This window comes from Sapajus apella, unplaced genomic scaffold, assembly GCF_009761245.1.
Source record: "Sapajus apella isolate SASKATOON/1434 unplaced genomic scaffold, GSC_monkey_1.0 scaffold63, whole genome shotgun sequence".
Lineage (NCBI taxonomy): Eukaryota > Metazoa > Chordata > Mammalia > Primates > Cebidae > Sapajus > Sapajus apella.
This window is the reverse complement of record NW_022437003.1, coordinates 3,057,648-3,075,504: the sequence shown is the minus strand read 5'-3', so window position 1 is coordinate 3,075,504 and position 17,857 is coordinate 3,057,648. Positions and strand designations below refer to the sequence as shown.

The window sequence follows — 17,857 nt, the reverse complement described above, 5'->3', positions numbered from 1 at the left end:
CCTGGGTAACAAGAGCGAAACTCCGTCTCAAAAAAAAAAAAAAATTGCTAGTGAAATGTAAACGAAGGTAGTAGTTGATATTATGTACTGCATTGCTGAGTTCACCCAGAACATTTTACATGTAACAAGATTTTACAACAAAGCCCTTCTATGTACTCGTTTGCAGCACTGCGTCTATTGTGGAAAATGAATTGCATTTTTTAAGGGTGTGCTGGTTTGTCATTACAATATACTCTTATCATCGGACAAACTTCAATTGAAATAAATATGTATTTATCTGAAGGCAGAAATTATGCCATTATCATTAATAATTCAGAAGAGTTTTCAGTTAAGCATTAAAAACATCATCGCCTTTGGCTGTGATCTGACTGCCTGAACTCATACAGTATCAAATTATTTTTCTCAATGATGATAAAATTAAACTCCACATAACCAGAACTCAGAAGTCCCCATTCTATAATCAGCATACGATCCTTTGAGCCTATCTCTTATAAGAAAGGGATATATAATCCTAAAATATATCAAGAATTTAACATTTTTGAAGCGTCCTTTCCTGGAGATATCCTTGGGTCTGTTTCCATTTGGTCCAGCATTTTGTCACAACATCATCTGTAGAACATTAAAGAGTCTAATTCCAAACATGACTTTGCGCAATTTGAAAATTCCTTGCCATCAGAGAAAGATCAAATTATGTTCCTTACATGAAAACATGGACTAATTAATGTATTTCATAACGATGTCAATGATAACTGTAGATAGGCTTCCTTTCATTGGATGGGAGATGTAATTGGCTGATCTGTACTGTCTTTGCTAATGCTGAGATTCTCTGATTCCTTCACTTCTTACTCAGAAGGCTCAAACTATAAATGGGTTTCTGGTTAACCTTTAGTGAATCCGTAATTTGGTTTATGAAAGTACCTCATTCAGTCTAGGAGTGTAACTAATGTGTTTAGTGCTTTTGTCAGAAGAATCTTCATAAAATGCAGTGATCATAGACACAAGAATGAGTCTCTGATTTCCTAGACCAACAGTTGATGCTTCTCTACATTGCATTTCAACATAGTGTGATTCTTCAGGCTCCCAGTTGAAGTTACTTTTGTAACTTGGCATGTTTCCTTTATTGAACGTGTGTGTGTGTGTGTGTGTGTGTAAAAAGCAGTAACAGTGATGTTACTTTTGGAGTTTTTTTGTTTTTGAGATAGAGTTTCACTCTTGTCACCCATGCTGGAGTGCAATGACATAATCTTGGCTCACTGCAACCTCCGCCTCCCAGATTCAAGTTATTCTCGTGCCTCAGCCTCCCGAGTAGCTGGAATTAGAGGTGCCCACCATCACACCTGGCTAATTTTTTTTTGTATTTTTAGTAGAGAGGGGGTTTCACCATGTTGGCCAGGCTGTTCGCAAACTCCTGACCTCACGTGATCCACCTGCCTTGGCCTCCCAGAGTGCTGGGATTACAGGTGTGAGGCACTGTGCCCGGCCTGGAGATTTTTCTCTACATGCATTTTTCACTTTATTTATTTATTTATTTTGCTGTGAAAATACTGCATTTCCATCTAACATACATCTTGTAGGCCAGTGTCACTCTCAGTACTTCACATTCACCCCACATTTTTTTTTGTTAAAGGCACTTTTCCACTTCAGACACTAATTATTAAAATTGCATGATTTGCCACATAAACACCAACAAGTCATGTCATTTGAGCAACAAATCAATGAACAAATATTGATGCAATTCACATTCCATGTGAGCATGACAGCGTCTGGGGTTCTGTACGTGATTGATACAGGAAGACAGAGAGAGCGTCTCTGCCTTTAAATGACCCAAAATCAAATTAGTGGGAGACTATGGAGAAAGCAGAAAATCTTAATGAAAACTCTCCAACTAGTTTTCATAGTTGCTAACGTAGCAGTGTGATCATTCATGGAGGGTTTGCTGAGTGCCATGCTACAAGACAGAAGGGGGTGCTGCATGCAATTAGGCAAATAACATAAACTCCTCAAGCCTCCACTTAGGCATCTCTAAAGAAAACGTAAGAAACCCTAACACATCTGTGTCACCTGTTATGTGAGGGCTCAAATGTGACAGTAAAAGGAAAATGAGAGCTGGGTACAATGACCCATAACTGTAGTCCCAGCACTTTTGGAGGCCAAGGCAGGTGGATCACTTGAGGCCAGGAATTGCAGACCTGCCTGGGCAACATGGTGAAACCCCGTCTCTACCAAAAATACAAAAATTAGTTGGGCACGGTGGTGAGCACCTGTAATCCCAGCTACTCAGGTGGCTGAGGCATGAGAATCGCTTGAACCCAGAAAGGAGAGGTTGCGGTGAGCTGAGAATGTGCCACTGCACTCCAGCCTGGGCAACAGAGTGAGACTCTATCTCAAAAAAAAAAATTTTATAAAAAAAATAAAAGGATTTAGAAAATTATAACTACGGAAATGGTAGTGAGCAGTGGTGAAAGACTGGTTCTCCTTAAATATCTCTTCTATGAAAGAGATGTTTCCATGAAACATGGTCTTCAGGTTTTGGAGATAATTTCGGCTGCATCCAAGGGTAGGTTACAGTGTGCTTCGTAGTGGTATGATGGAAATTGAAGGGCCCTGGCTCATGTCCTTTGACCTTTATCATTGATCAAGGGAAATCCATGTGTTTGGTGATAATTCTAGGATTCTAAATTTCATTTGCAAATCAGACTTAGACTTAACTTTCACAATTTGAAAGGAATATGTAAAAGCTGGCCATGTGCGTGTTTTCTTTTTGTTTCGCTGAGTAAAGTTTCCAACCCATTAGGAAGAGGTTGTTAGCGCTCTAATGTTGACCCATTTATGTAAACACCGCTTGAATGTAAGCTTAGTGCCCGCTGCCATAGGTTTTGTTCTCTGCAGTAATCCCAGTGCCTAGAGCAAGGCCTGGTCAAGAACAGATGCTCAGTGGCCTCTTCTAAAATTAATGACCGTGTTGAAGAACTGTTTTACGCACTCTGCAAGCCATTTGGAAATACCGTGAAAGTAGATTAAGGGTATGACCTTAAGAACCCCAAAATCGTCCAGGCGCGGTGGCTCACACCTGTTATCCCAGCACTTTGGGAGGCCGAAGTGGGCAGATCATGAGGTCAGGAGATAGAGACCATCCTGGCTAACACGGTGAAACCCTGTCTCTACTAAAAATACAAAAAATTAGCCGAGCATGGTGGCACGCACCTGTAATCCCAGCTACTTGGGAGGCTGTGGCAGGAGAATCGCTTGAACCTGGGAGGTGGAGGTTGGAGTGAGCCGAGTTGGCCACTGCACCCCAGCCTGGCGACAGAGCATCACTCTGTCTCAAAAAACGAAAAAAAAAAAAAAGACACACACACACACACCCAAAATCTAGCAAGGAGAAAGAAAAACAGCAAATGACAATTGTGTAACAAGTGAGGAGTTATGGGGACCTGGATGTGGGGGAGGATTGCAGTCAGGAAGACTTCATGGAGGTGGTGGTGACGATTATGTTCCATGTAATCTGTTCTTCTTCGAAGGGGTTTGGGGACAGTGAGAATGCTGAGCTCTCTTTACAGGCAATAAGAAAGTTCACTGTCTGTAGGGAATTTAAGATCAGTAATAAAATTGGCTATACAAGCCAGTCTGGGCTGGGTGCGGTGGCTCGTGCCTGTAGTCCCAGCACTTTGGGAGGCTGAGGTTTACAGATCACCTGAGGTCAGGAGGTTGAGACCAGCCTGACCGACATGGAAAAACCCCATCTCTACTAAAAATACAAAATTAGCCAGGTGTGGTGGCGCATGCCTGTAATCCCAGCTGTTTGGGAGGCCGAGGCAGGAGAATCACTTGAATTCGTGAGGTGGACGTTGCAGTGAGCCAAGATTGTGCCATTGTATTCCAGCCTGGGTAACAAGAGCAAAACTCTGCCTCAAAAAAAAAAAAAAATTAGAACCTTCTGGCTTGGTAACGATGATAATTTTACAGTTGTGTTCTGTTAAAACAAAATACTGAAAAAACCTTAACAGTGAATACACATACAATTCAAGATAACCCCAGGAAAAAAGAAAATGTGTTTTCTATAACTCTCAGAAGTTTTTGTTTTCTTACTGTTTCAAAGCAAGATGATCTTTTTAAAAATCTGTTGCATCTTAAAATTGAAACTTTCTTGGGTCAGCCTCATGTACTGTCACACTTCTGTTATCAAAGAATGACCTTTCATTTGTTGAAAATAATTTTTATCAAAAATTGATGTTGAATTCCACCATGTGCCTTTTAAATGTCCTGGTTTGATCTACCAGGGGGTTATTGTTATATAGTTCTTTTATTCCTAGACAGAAACCTTTCTTCTACCAGTCAACTGTGCCCCCAGATTCATAACTCAGTACTGGTCATTCTCTGTTGAAATTTTATCTTCTCATGTTGAAATTTTATCATCATCAATATTTTGGATGTTGGTGGTCGGGGATCTGCCACCTTGCTATTTTTCAGGTATGTAGAAGGAGGTGAAAAATTCGTCTAAATCCAACAAAAAGTTTGATTTTTAAAATATCTAAATCAAACAAAAAGTCAGTTTATGAAAGCTCCGAATTCCCTAGGATACATTTTTGTTCTTTGGAGGCTGTTTCTTTATCAAATGGTACCTAATGCTGTGTGGATAGCCATACCCACCAAAGTAGCTTATTTACCAGCCCGGATCGAGACCATTGATTTTTGTAGAGTCAGTCATACAGCTTATTAACATTCCATTATGCTGAGCATAGAACTAACAGGAGAACATGTATGAGGTCAGAGATCAGAAGTAGACTTCGGAATGTATTCCAAAAAGGGTGCAATGGAGAGCATTGACAGGGGCCTGTGGGTAAAGCAGAGTCTTCCAGGGAAGGTAACAAAGGCTGAGGCAACGCTGCTTCGTAACTTCCTAGTCCGTGAGATACTGTGAATCTAATCTATAGCTAACTTAATTTACTCTTCATCAAAATTTAGCTGACTCCAACATGGGTACCTTTTGAGCTTCCTGTAATTTTCTCTTATGAGGGTTTTAAGTATTTAGCTCAACTAATTGAATTGGAAGATGCAGGAACATTGTTTGAATGTTTGAATCTCATTTCATGCTTCATACTGGGACGAGGCCCTCGGAGGGCAGAAATGCCAGTTGGGGCATAATTGCTGGGGAGGGGCAGGATGCGGTGGCCATTCCTGTTTCACAGCTCAGGGCCTTTTGGAGACAAGGAGAGCTGGCAGGGGCCTGAGAATTAAACAGTAAGTTAATGAAGGAATTTTTCTACTGTTTTAGCTATTATCTAGAGCCCATGTTAGACCCTTAACTGGCCTTTGGGTGAACTTGACATTTGAATAATTTGGGAGCTTTACACAGTGAAAACTGGAAGAGTAAACCTGGAAAAGCAGGTTTGAATGTGAGCATTTAGTTATATTAAGATTACTTTGGGGCCAGGCGCGGTGGCTCACGCCTGTAATCCCAGTACTTTGGGAGGCAGAGGCGGGCGGATCACTTGAGGTCAGGAGTTTGAGACCAGCCTGACCAACATGCTGAAAGCCTGTCTACTAAAAATACAAAAATTAGCCTGCCTGGTGGTACATGCCTGTAATCCCACCTACTTGGAAGACTGAGACAGGAGAATTGCTTGAACCTGGGAGGCGGAGGTTGCAATCAGCCAATATGGGGCCATTTCACTCCAGCCTGGGCAACAAGAGCAAAACTCTGTCTAAAAAAAAAAAAAAATTTGATAGGTCTTTGTTAAGGTTTACATTGTGGTAGGCATTGAGAGGTGTAAGTAGAAAGAATCCTCACTTTCAAGTGACAGTTCTAGAGAGCCTGTATCCAGAAGGCTCTAGAACCTGACAATTTCATAAGAACCCTGGCAATGTGTGAAATAAGTTTAAAGTAAATATTACTTCTCATTTAGTCATCAAGTAGCCCTTGTTTGGGTGGAAATTGGGGAAGAAAATCTGTTGTTTAAGAATGTGATAAGGAAGGAGTGGTCAGACAAGTAGAAGGATTACTGGGAAGAATCCTGTCCAGAAAATGGAGAAAAGAGAATTTCCAGAAGGAAAGGGTGGGTCCAACTGTGTCTCATGCCACAGAGAAGCCAAGTGAAGATAAGCTTGCAATAGTGAGCAGTGGTGATACGGAGGTAATTGGTGGCCTTCGGGAGAAACCGTTAGTGGGTGTGGTTGGGGGAAAGACTTGTAGGCAGTTAAGGAATGGAGTCTTACTCCTCTAAGACTCTTTACAAAGAGAAGGGGCATGTATGAGATAAAGGAGCGTGAAATATGGACCAAATTCCATTTGTTTGCAATTGTGTGATTTTTGCAAAACTTCCTCTGTGCCTTGACTGTAAAACAATGGATGATACAAGTAGCTCTTATTTGAGAGAAGCAGATGAGTCACACCATTATACAAAGTAGATTCTTACTAGATGGATACCTTAAAAAAAGCACAGTAAAAATGCCATTGTAAGATAAACTGCATTTACTTCCAGTTTATGGGCTTACAAGTATATTTCTCTTTTTAATTTATTTTTAATTGTGATTAAAAAACCCGCCGGGCGCGGTGACTCAAGCCTGTAATCCCAGCACTTTGGGAAGCCGAGGCAGGTGGATCACGAGGTCAAGAGATCGAGACCATCCTGGTCAACATGGTGAAACCCCGTCTCTACTAAAAATACAAAACATTAGCTGGGCATGGTGGTGCGTGCCTGTAATCCCAGCTACTCAGGAGGCTGAGGCAGGAGAATTGCCTGAACCCAGGAGGCGGAGGTTGTGGTGAGCCAAGATTGCGCCATTGCACTCCAGCCTGGGTAACAAGAGTGAAACTCCGTCTCAAAAAAAATAAATAAATAAAAATAAAAGTAAAATAAAAACCCAGTGTAAAACTTACTATCTTTACTATTTCTAAGTGCACAATTCAGCAGTGTAAATACATTCACATCGTCGTGCAAGCAGTTTCCAGAACCTTTCGTCTTGCAAAGCTGAAATTCTATACCTGCTAACCAGCCACTGACCGTTTCCCCCTCCCCTCAGCCCCTGGCAACACCATGCTGCTTCCTGTGTCTGAGTGTCCAGATACTTCATGTGATGGAATCGCACCATATTTGCTTTTTTGTACTGGCTTATTTCACTTAGCATGTTTGCCATGTTGATCCATGTTGGAGCCTGCATCACACTTCTTTTCATGGCTGGGTAGTATACCATTGTATGTATGTGTCACATTTTGTTTTCTCATTCATCCAGTGATGGACATTTAGGCTGCTTCTGCCTTTTGGCTGTTGGGACTAATGCTCTGTGAAGAAGGGTGTACAAATATCTATTTCTCTTTTTTAAGCTAGTGATGTTTATTCTTCTGCCTGCGTGTGAGTCATGGCTGGTTTAAGGTGAGCGTGATGCAGGAGAGGTGGAAGCTCTCAGGGGAGATCTATAAGACCACAGGTTGGAGACAGAACTCAGGGACAGAAAAGCATTTTTCCTTTAGAAGATTAGAAGCACCAGTCTCAAGAGTACTGTGCTCAAGGCAGTATTTTCTAACAGAGAAGGGAAGGTGCTGTCTTCAGTTCATCTTTAAACTTAAGTTGCCAGAGGAGCTCAGCTGTGTCTCTTACTTTGTTGGGGTGTCAAAACACTTTGCTTTACTATGCAACGTATTTTTCCTTGTGTTGTATACAGCGATGATAATGAGAAGCAGGAAGCTCTTAGATAGCTGAAGAGCCCATGGCAGAAGTCCTGCTGTGCGTTAACTGCGACGCTTAGATGAATGCAGGAGCTGAGAGTGGGCCCATCCCCTGCTGTGGCTGGTTAATCCCCGGTAGTTTTCCGCATTTGTCCTATGTAATTCTTACTCCTTTTCCGAGTAAGAAATGACATCAGAAGAGCAAAACTTAATGCTGTGTCTTGTGGAGGCTGCAGTGAGCTGAGATGGTACAACTGTCCTCCAGCCTGGGCAACAGAGCTAGACTGTCTCCAAAAAAAAAAAAAAAAAAAAAAGGTATTCTCTTTTCCCCTGCCTTTCTTTCATCTAAAAATGGCAGTCCCAGTCCACTTTGGGCACAGTTCTGCATTCGTTTATTCAACCTCAAGCCACTTAGGAGAAATCAAAGTTAATTTGTTCATTAAACCTTAAGAGAAGCTTAAAGTTTGACGAAACTTTAAGATGACGAAAACACAAACCTTGTGGTTGTCTTTACTCAGCTTTGAAAAATGTGACTGTTCTAAACCTCCTGGGAAAGAAACTGTAGTTATTGCCAGGCACAATGGCTCATGCCTGCATTCCCAGCGCTTTGGGAGGCTGAGGCAGGCGGATAACTTGAAGTCAGGAGTTCGAGAAATCCTGTCTCTACTAAAAATACAAAAAGTAGTTTGGTGTGGCAGTGCATACCTGTAACCCCAGCTACTCAGGAGGCTGAGGCAGGAGAATCCCTTCAACCTGGGAGGCAGAGGCTGTAAAGGCCAAGATTGTGCCACAGCACTCCAACCTGAGCAACAGAGCAAGACCCTGTATTAAAAAAGAAGAAAAAGAAAAAGAAACTACATTGACTCTGCCAATCTCTAGAGATAGGATTTCTTTACCTGATAAAAGTTAGGACTGTATGACCCAGTAGAGTTTATGTTCCAGAAGTTTCTTCAGACCAGAACACAGTTCATAACTCACCTGCCAGAGACCATGGTAGTGTCACAGTGTACTCTTGAACTCTCTCAAGGTTTATGTTTCTTAAGACAGAATCTGTTGCCCAGGCTGGAGTGCTGTGGCACAGTCATAGCTTACTGTAGCCCCAAATTCCTGCGTCAAAGGGGTCCTCCTGTCTCAGCTTCCTGAGTAGCTGGCAGCATAGTTGAATGCCACAGAACCCAGCTAATTTATTTTAATTTTTAGTAGGGATGACATCTCACTATGTAGCCCAGGCTGGTCTTGAACTCCTGGCCTGAAGTGATTGTTCTGCTTCAGTCCCCAGAGTGCTGGGATTATAGGCATGAGTCATTGTGCCCAGCTTCTCTTAAGGTTTAATGAACAAATTAACTTTGATTTCTCCTAAGTGGCTTGAGGTTGAATAAACGAATGCAGAACTGTGCCCAAAGTGGACTGGGACTGCCATTTTTAGATGAAAGAAAGGCAGGGGAAAGGAGAATACCTTTTTTTTTTTTTTTTTTTTTTTTGGAGATAGAGTCTAGTTCTGTTGCCCAGGCTGGAGTGCAGTTGTACCATCTCAGCTCACTGCAGCCTCCACCTCCCGGGTTCAAGTGATTCTCCTGCCTCAGCCTCCCAAGTAGCTGGGGTTACTGGCGCCTGCCGCCACGCCTGGCACATTTTTGCATTTTAGTAGAGACGGGGTTTCACTGTGTTGGCCAGGCTGCTCTCGAACTCCTGATCTCGTGATCCGCCCACCTTGCCCTCCCAGAGTGCTGGGATTACAGGCATGAGCCACTGCATCGGGCCACTATTTTAATATTAAAATGTTAAATGCTCTTTGGACAGACAGTGAGTTGGAGGCCAGGAGCTGAGCCCGACCGTGGTAGCTCAGCTTTGTCTTCTAGTTCTGACTGAATGTCATCCCACTCAGAAGGCCAGTATTTTTATGTCTTGGTAAGTTTTTAAATGTGGGTTTAAAACCTAAATAGAAGTGACTTTTTCAGAATAGTAACTTGCGAGAAACAGCTGGTCCTGGTGGATAAAGCCTAGACTCGGGATCAATAGACCAGAATTGTTTTCCCCTTGTTTAAATATCTGTGGGCTCTCTGAGGTAAACAGAGCAACACTTTCCCTGAATGTAAATATTTTCAGCAGATTGGAATTTTTAAAAGATTGTGGCTTGCTTGGGCAAAGCATTTTAAATTCTTCTTCTTTCTGAAAATTTATGAAATAATGGGAGAAAAGAATAGGAAAACACAAAAGAAATCCAGAGCAATTAGAAGAAGAAGATCCGAGTGATGATAGGCAGTGGAAGGGGGTGTCGGGGCTGGCAGGTACCCAGGGCACGGAGCGAGAGAAGGCAGAATTCCAGACCAGACCAGGAAGGAGGAGTTTGCTGTCTCCTTCTCCAGCCAGTGTGTGTTGGTCTTAGTTGACTGGGAGTGCAGATGACGAAAACACAAACCTTGAGATACTGGCAACCAGATGCCAACATTTTCTACTTCAAAATGGACTGAAGTTCTATCTGATACGTTTTCCCGGGACTTTTTTCTTTTTCTTTTTTTTTTTTTTTTTTTGAGATGGAGTTTCGCTTTTGTTGCCCAGGCTGGAGTGCAATGGCGTGATCTCAGCTCACCGCAACCTCCGCTTCCCAGGTTCAAGTGATTATTCTGCCTCAGCCTCCTGAGTAGCTGAGATTAGAGGCGTGTACCCTTATGCTTGACTAATTTTTTTTTGTATTTTTAGTAGAAACCGGGTTTCACCATGTTAAACGGGGGATCACCATGTGATCCGCCTCCCTCAGCCTCCCGAAGTGCTGGGATTACAGGCGTGACCCACCGCACCTGGCAATGCCCAGCTCATTTTTGTATTTTTAGTAGAGACGGGGTTTCACCATGTTGGCCAGGATGGTCTCGATCTCCTGACTTTGTGATCCACCTACCTCGGCCTCCCAAAGTGCTGGGATTACAGATGTGAGCCACCGCGCCCGGCCTTCCCTGAACTTTTATCTCCTGTTTCCCCCATCTTTCCACTGCCTGTGGTGGCCCAGTTTACACTGATTGCAAGCTTCTCTCCCTAGATAGAACTTTCCCTCTGCTTCCCTCTCCTACCGTGGCTTACCTGTTCAATTGATTATGTCCTTTGAGCCTTGGCCAGTAGATTCCTGAATGAAGTAAATTTATGCTGAAGGTTTTATAGCTAGGTGGTGGTGTATCAAGGGGCTTTGATACCTAAGAGACCAAGCTGTGGTAGGGATTTGAATCTTTAGACAAGCAGCCCAGGAAGAGATTGTTTTGGGGGCAGTAGGACTTCTAGGTGCTCCTGAACATCTTGTAGGTATATATGCTTCGTGAGCCAAAATCATGACTCTGGACTTAATGAAATGCGTTCAATACTAAGAATTGTTTTAAACAGGCAGAGATTTTTTTGAGTTAACTTTAGATGTTTTCATTAAATATTAGAGCTGGAAAGGATAAATAATGGTCATGTTCTAAAGAAGTTTTTTCATGAATTGATACATATCTAATTTTTTGATACTTCTTAAAGTGAGAGAAGGTAAAGAAAGATCCTGAGGTTGTGCTTGTCTTTACCAAGAAAGGCTTGGCACAGTGACTTGCTGAGATGAATGAGTTTGGCAATTGGCTATAATCTGAGAATGTTCTGAATTCAGTAGCCTGGGATGTGTTTGTGTTCTCAGGTTAATTGCTTATTTAGCTGGCAGTCCTTTGGGGCTGCTAGTCCATTTGTTAATTCCAAAAGTTGTTGGACATTTGTTTAATAAAAACAAATACATTTGTTTTTTTTGTTGTTGTTTTTTTTTTTGTTTGTTTTTTTGTTTTTTGTTTTGAGACGGAGTTTCACTCTTGTTACCCAGGCTGGAGTGCAATGGCACGATCTCGGCTCACCGCAACCTCCGCCTCCTGGGTTCAGGCAATTCTCCTGCCTCAGCCTCCTGAGCAGCTGGGATTACAGGCACGCGCCACCATGCCCAGCTAATTTTTTGTAGCTTTAGTAGAGACGGGGTTCCACCGTGTTGACCAGGATGGTCTCGATCTCTTGACCTTGTGATCCACCCGCCTCGGCCTCCCAAAGTGCTGGGATTACAGGCTTGAGCCACCGCGCCCGGCAAAACAAATACATATGGAGAAATCCAGCTTCCCAAGTAACCACATGAGTAGCAATTGAGTAGGTATAAAGTAATGGTTTAAGAAATGATAGTCTTTTGTATGGCAAGATAAAGGCAGAATGTCTTTTAGAAGGAAAATTTTAAGTGATTAATTTTTAAAGTATATTCTGTTTTGGCCAAATACTTGTGTATCTCTGAGAATATAAATGAGGTAAAGAGGTAAATAAGACATTTATTTAATATTGGTATGACAACTATGGAAGATATGTGATTGTTGTTTTCCAATTGGTTGTAAAATAAGAGAGATTTGAGAACGTTTTTATTAGAATCACTTAGACTGTTTTGTCCCTTTATGAAGAGTACCAGGTTGACCCATTTTCCTAGTAAATACATGAAGTCTTATTTAATTAGTGATTATGCTTGAAGACAATACTGACACTGTTTCTCGTGGTGTCTCTGACTCAGGAACTTAAGGTTTTCATTTTGATGATTTTTTTTTTTCTTCAGAGATTATATTTACCATCTAGAAGCATATCGAGCTCATCATAAAAGTGTGTACAAAACAACAGCTTAATTGAACTTGAGATTCCATATTGGCCCGTTCACCTAAAGCACCTGATTTTTGAGGACGAGTTGTGACCATCCATCGACACATGCTGGGAATACATTCTAGTTTTTATAACGAGAGGAGAAATGAAAGGGCTATTAGAATTATTAGAAAACAATATTTTCTTTTTGGCTTTTTCCAGAGAAAAAACAAGACAAGACTTTGTGCTATTTCATCAAGTCCTTGACGCCTCCTCCCAGCTGGTCAGGTTCTTTTTATGTGGCATGTAATCCTTGAGTTGTTGTGAGTCAACAAATGGACGAGAGCAAGTGTTCAGCCATCTTACTGGTTTTACGCCGAGCAAATAGGCACATTATATGAATACACCAAATGCATAAACAAGTTTGCATGAGCCAAGGATTCCAGATGAGCCCAGCAGCTGCCATTCATGCCCTTAAGAATAGAAGTGCCCTTCTTCATTCTCTAATTTGTTGTTGCCCCACGTTGGGAAATGTCAGCTGTAAGATTTATAGATTCAAGGCTCTGTGATAACAAGTTGCCTCTTAGAACTTTTCAGCTCTAAGAGCTTTTTGTTAGCCAGGTAGACAGAGATATAGAAACATATTTATGCTTTCCCTATATAATTCTTGAATCATTTACAACATCAGTGGTGGTCTTAAAATATACACACACACACACACACAAAATAGCATATAAATTACACACACACACAATAGCATATAAATTACACACACACACAATAGCATATAAATTACACACACACACACACACACACACACACACACACACACACACACCTGTCTCTGTATCTACCTAATACATTACTGCAGGTACGCATCAGTAAATCATAATTTTCTGAAGAGGCTCCCTTTGACTGGTAACTCATGTTGGTACCTGGAATACAAAACTCCTAAAGCTGCGCCTCTCTTGTAATCTGAGCTTCATAAGCAATACTCTTTGAGTAATAAAAATCAGTTCCTCCTGTGCTTCCTAATAACATCAATCCTTTTTGTATCTGTAGGAATTTTTCGTACTCTTCCCCAAATTTCCCCCTTAAAATTATGGCATTGGAAATAATGGTTTTATGTTTTGGGGGACTGTTACTTTCTAATTGAAATTAAATATCTGTGGCTTACTCTCCAGTGCTGAGTTGATATGCGAAACATTTCCTGGCACATCAATAAAACCAGCTTTAAGTCTCCCCACAAATAATCAAATGGCAGGTAGAAGGGATATCTGACCTAGTTGCTCCTCTAACTGCTTTTTATCAAAAGAAATTGGTAAACCACTCAGTCTATAAACCTTTTTGTCTATGATTCTGTAGTGTCAGGGGAACATTTCGATGGGTCTTTTACTTATATGGAGAAAGAAAACCTAAATCTCAAACCACCATTTAGAAAACCCACAAACTCCTGGGCTGTCATTTGACTTGCAGACTTGCAACTCCCTTTCTGGTTGCGTTCTGTGGAGTGGGTGAAGGGCTGTCTGATGGAGATGCATTTTAGAGGCAAGACAGATTGAAGGGTATAATTTAGTGACATTTTGCTGACTGCATTTCTTGCTATATGCATGCCTCTTCATATATTTTACTATTTTACAACATCCAGTTACCTCTTAGCCTACTTGAGGCAGGCCTTACAATTTTGGGACTGTTTCTTGTATACATAATGACTCAATAAAGGTGTCCGATTATGACATTAGTCATTCTGTTAAGTGCTGTTCTTTGACTGTGTATGTAAATCAGTGTATCTTTAACAAGTGAGCTGACCAAAGGCCATTAAATGAGTTGTCCTTATTTTGTTTTTTTTACTGCCCCAATTTTAAGTTTACAAAGAAATCCAGCATGTAACTACCACGTTTAACTCTCCACTTTTTAATTTTGAATACCAAATATGGCAGTTACTCAGGTGGCCAAGTAGGCTTTTTTCTGACCTCGAATGTGGTTTACTGGTGTTACACTTAAAAAAAAAAAAAAAAAAAAAGACAAAAAGTGGATGTCAGTATTTGCTGTTTTAGGATAGCATAAGCCTTTGAGATTTCCCAAAGATCATTTTAAAAGTCTGACATGCATCTGTGTTACATCTTCGTTTTTAGCTGAGTGGCATCATCCCGTATTCATATTTAAGTGACCCTGGAATATGATGCAGAGATAGGTCGCTGTAGGTTAATAACAGGCATCAGCATCTGTGGTTTATGTGAGGTTGTTTAAGGAACGTTTCTAAGTCTAGAAATAAAATTCTCTTAAACCTGATGATAGGTGTATGTTTACTAAGATAGTTTTCCTTCCATTTGCACAGCTTTAAAGCTGGAGTTAAAACATAACCCATGGGATTTAAGAAAAAAAAATTGTTACCCAAAAGCGAATTCATGGTACTAGTAAGTTTGAAGTAACCTCAGGGACTGCTGTTCTGTGGTAGAATGTGCGTCAAGGTGTATTTCTTTTATTAGGAACATATTATATCCATGTCCTTTAATAGGGATGACAGATATTAGCAGAGGCTTATTGAGGGAAAAGAATAATTTTTGTGTGTGCATATACATTTAGGCTTAGGCATTATTAGTTGTAAGTTTCCACAGCACAACTCAAAATTCAAAGGAGATGCCTTTTAAAAAATATAGTGGTGATGGAGTCTGAGTAAGAGAATCCTGTGTTGAAAGTGGAGCAGACCATGGTCATTTCTATGCAAAGAGCTTTTGGTCTGGCAACATAGGGCTTATGATCTTAATACAAAGTCCTTTAAAATCAATTAAAAAAAGAAAACAGCCTTGAAAGTGTGGTAGCATTGAGTTCATTCTTTTTAAAAAAAAAATCTATTTTCAATTACATTATTCCATTTAAATGTACCACAATGGCTTTTAAAAAAAAGATACTTCTAGCCTATGTATATATTCACAGCTGTCAGAAATACGTGTCATTCTTTGTCTTACAAATCCCTGTTCTCAGCCATTTCAGAACCTAATCCTTGAGGCAGCCATTTTGCTGAAAGGCAGTTCAAGAAACAGTCTGTCAGCCTGGCCTGGCTCTTGCTGAAAATGCGTCATTTCTGTACCCAACATGAGCATTAGTTCCAGATTTTTGAATGATGCAAAATTAAGGTCGGAGAGTCAAATATGAAAAATACATCTTGCAGGCAGAGCCCTCATTAGCATCCCCTCATCAATCTCCCAAATCTAGGAGCTGGGAGACCATTGTACTGTTATCCTGCTGATGTTGAGTTGATGGGAAATTGAATGGAACAGACTGGCAGTTGTGAAGGCCGGCTGATAATGATGGCACAAGCTCAACGAAGAAGCTTAGTAAAATCTGGAGGAGGTGTTTTTTATCATTTGGCCTCATTCTGTTGGTTGTTGGCATTTGCTTGGCAAGAGGGAGGTGTTCTTATCTCCCCGGCTAGAGAGATTTTAAATGTGCTTGAAAATACTGAGCATGCACTTCTGTTACTGCCTCTTCCCAGCAAGACCTGTGGAAGCAAGGCAGCTGTGTACTGAGCAGGAAAATCCACTCAAACTGATAACATTCAGGTAAACCTGAAAACCGGCTGCATTTTCTGGTAATTAAATTAAAAGAAGGCTGTTGACTATCGGAACCCTTTTTCTTCATGAGCACATCATTGTAATAAATAGGATAACCTCAAATATTTTTTCTTCAAGATTGATGGTGTGTTTTGATTTTTAAACACTTGTGTGTAAAGGTAGGTAGGTGCTTTTATATCATTAGGTGGCACCTCAAAACATACGATTGGTCATGTTTCTGCCTTGCATGGTTTATGAGAGGAAAGTTGGCCAAACAGGGCTAATTTTACTAATTAAAGTCATACTGCCCAAATGGATTAACATGATAGAGACGTTTGGTTTTAATAGCACTTGGAAAGGGTACTGAGTCCTAAAACGTTCTGTTTGGAAAGCTTTGCTCTATAAAATTTGCCTTTAACACGGCTGATGACCCTTAATTAGAATGATATACTGTACTTGCTGGTGTGATGTCTGTTTGAGAAGAAGCAATACTGGTGTGCCCAAGTATCATTGATTTTCATGTATTAAGATGCCTTATTTTCCGGGCCTGGCATTTCTGAGTACCTGTCTTCTCTGTTCTGTTTCAGGTGTGAATCATGGCAATGCAGTGAAAGACAGTGATTTACAACTTTTGAGGGCATGCATGTATATGATTAAGGGATGGAGGTGAAGGACTCCAAGATTTACTTCCTTTCCTTTCCTTTCCAGCAGAGTTACCTGAGAGGAGTGAGTAATGGGATCATTTGCAACACCACAGGCCCCTTTTCAAGAGACCGGTAATCAAAACAGGAAGACAAAACTGAGACGATTTCAACTGGGAGAATACAACTTTTGATACTTTCTGGATATACCCTTAGCAAACAGGAGAGTCTTCAGAGTTTTCCTGTTTTATATTTTCATGGAGATTTTCGTTAAAAAGGTTAGTATGTCAATCCTGGTTACATCATGCAGACGCCCTGTTAAATTTTATACGTCTTTCCTCCATGCTTTCTGCTCTGGATATTCTTATATTGAGAAATCAGAGAAACTTAGTGGCCTATTTATAGAACTCAGGTTCTTTTTACAAGGGCAAAGAATAATCAAGAATTAGGAGTGGGCCAGGGGCGGTGGCTAATGCTTGTAATCCCAGCACTTTGGGAGGCTGAGGCAGGTGAATCACTTGAGGCCAGGATCTTGAGACCAGCCTGATCAACATGACAAAACCCCATCTCTACTAAAAATACAAAAATTAGCTGGGTGTGGTGGTATGTGGCTGTAGTCCCAGCTACTTGGGAGGCTGAAGAAGAATCACTTGAACCCAGGAGGTGGAGGTGGCAGTGAGCTGAGATCGCACCACTGCACTCCAGTCTGGGTAACAGAGCGACACTCCGTCCCAAAGAAAAATAAAAGGAATTAGGAGTGTTGGCTGGGTGCGGTGGTGGCTCACACATGTAATCACAGCACTTTGGGATGCTGAGGCAGGTGGATCACTTGAGCCCAGGAGTTCGAGACCAGCCTGGGCAGCGTAGTGAGACTTCATCTCTTCAAATAATAACAAAAATTAGTTGGATGTGGTGACATGTTGCCTGTGGTTCCAGCTTCTCTGTAGGCTGAGGTGGGACGATCACCTGGAATCTGGTGAAGGCTGCAGTGAGCTGAGATTGCACTCCAGTCTGGGTGAAAGAGCGAGACACTGTCTCAAAAAAAAGAGAAAGAAATATAACAAATACAGCAACGTTTTTAGGAAGGGGTGGAGTGTGCACAACACGACTAGTCTGTGTTCATACTAAAAAAAAACACTTTGGGAGGCTGAGGAGGGTGGATTGCCTGAGCTCAGGAGTTCAAGACCAGCCTGGGCAACACAGTGAAACCCCGTCTCTAATAAAATACAAATATTAGCTGTGTGTGGCGGCATGCACCTGTAGTCCCAGCTACTTGGGAGGCTGAGACAGGAGATTGCTAGAACGCGGGAGGCGAAGGTTACAGTGAGCCAAGATTGCACCACTGCACTCCAGTTTGGGCGACAGAGCAAGACACCATTTCTTTAAAA

General features: G+C 41.4%; 1 long non-coding RNA gene across 2 annotated transcripts in view; it reads left to right on the top strand.

Annotated features, from left to right (window-relative positions):
• The first annotated feature begins 7,300 nt into the window (after positions 1-7,300).
• The window catches only part of LOC116529733, a 17,024-nt gene continuing 6,467 nt past the window's right edge, over positions 7,301-17,857 (top strand). Inside the window, exons 1-2 of one of the 2 annotated variants that reach the window (XR_004259637.1) lie at positions 7,301-7,537; positions 16,416-16,747. This is a non-coding gene — a long non-coding RNA (uncharacterized LOC116529733). Of the gene's footprint in view, positions 7,538-15,111; positions 15,838-16,415; positions 16,748-17,857 lie in introns of those variants that run through there. The other variant, XR_004259638.1, reaches the window with a different exon arrangement.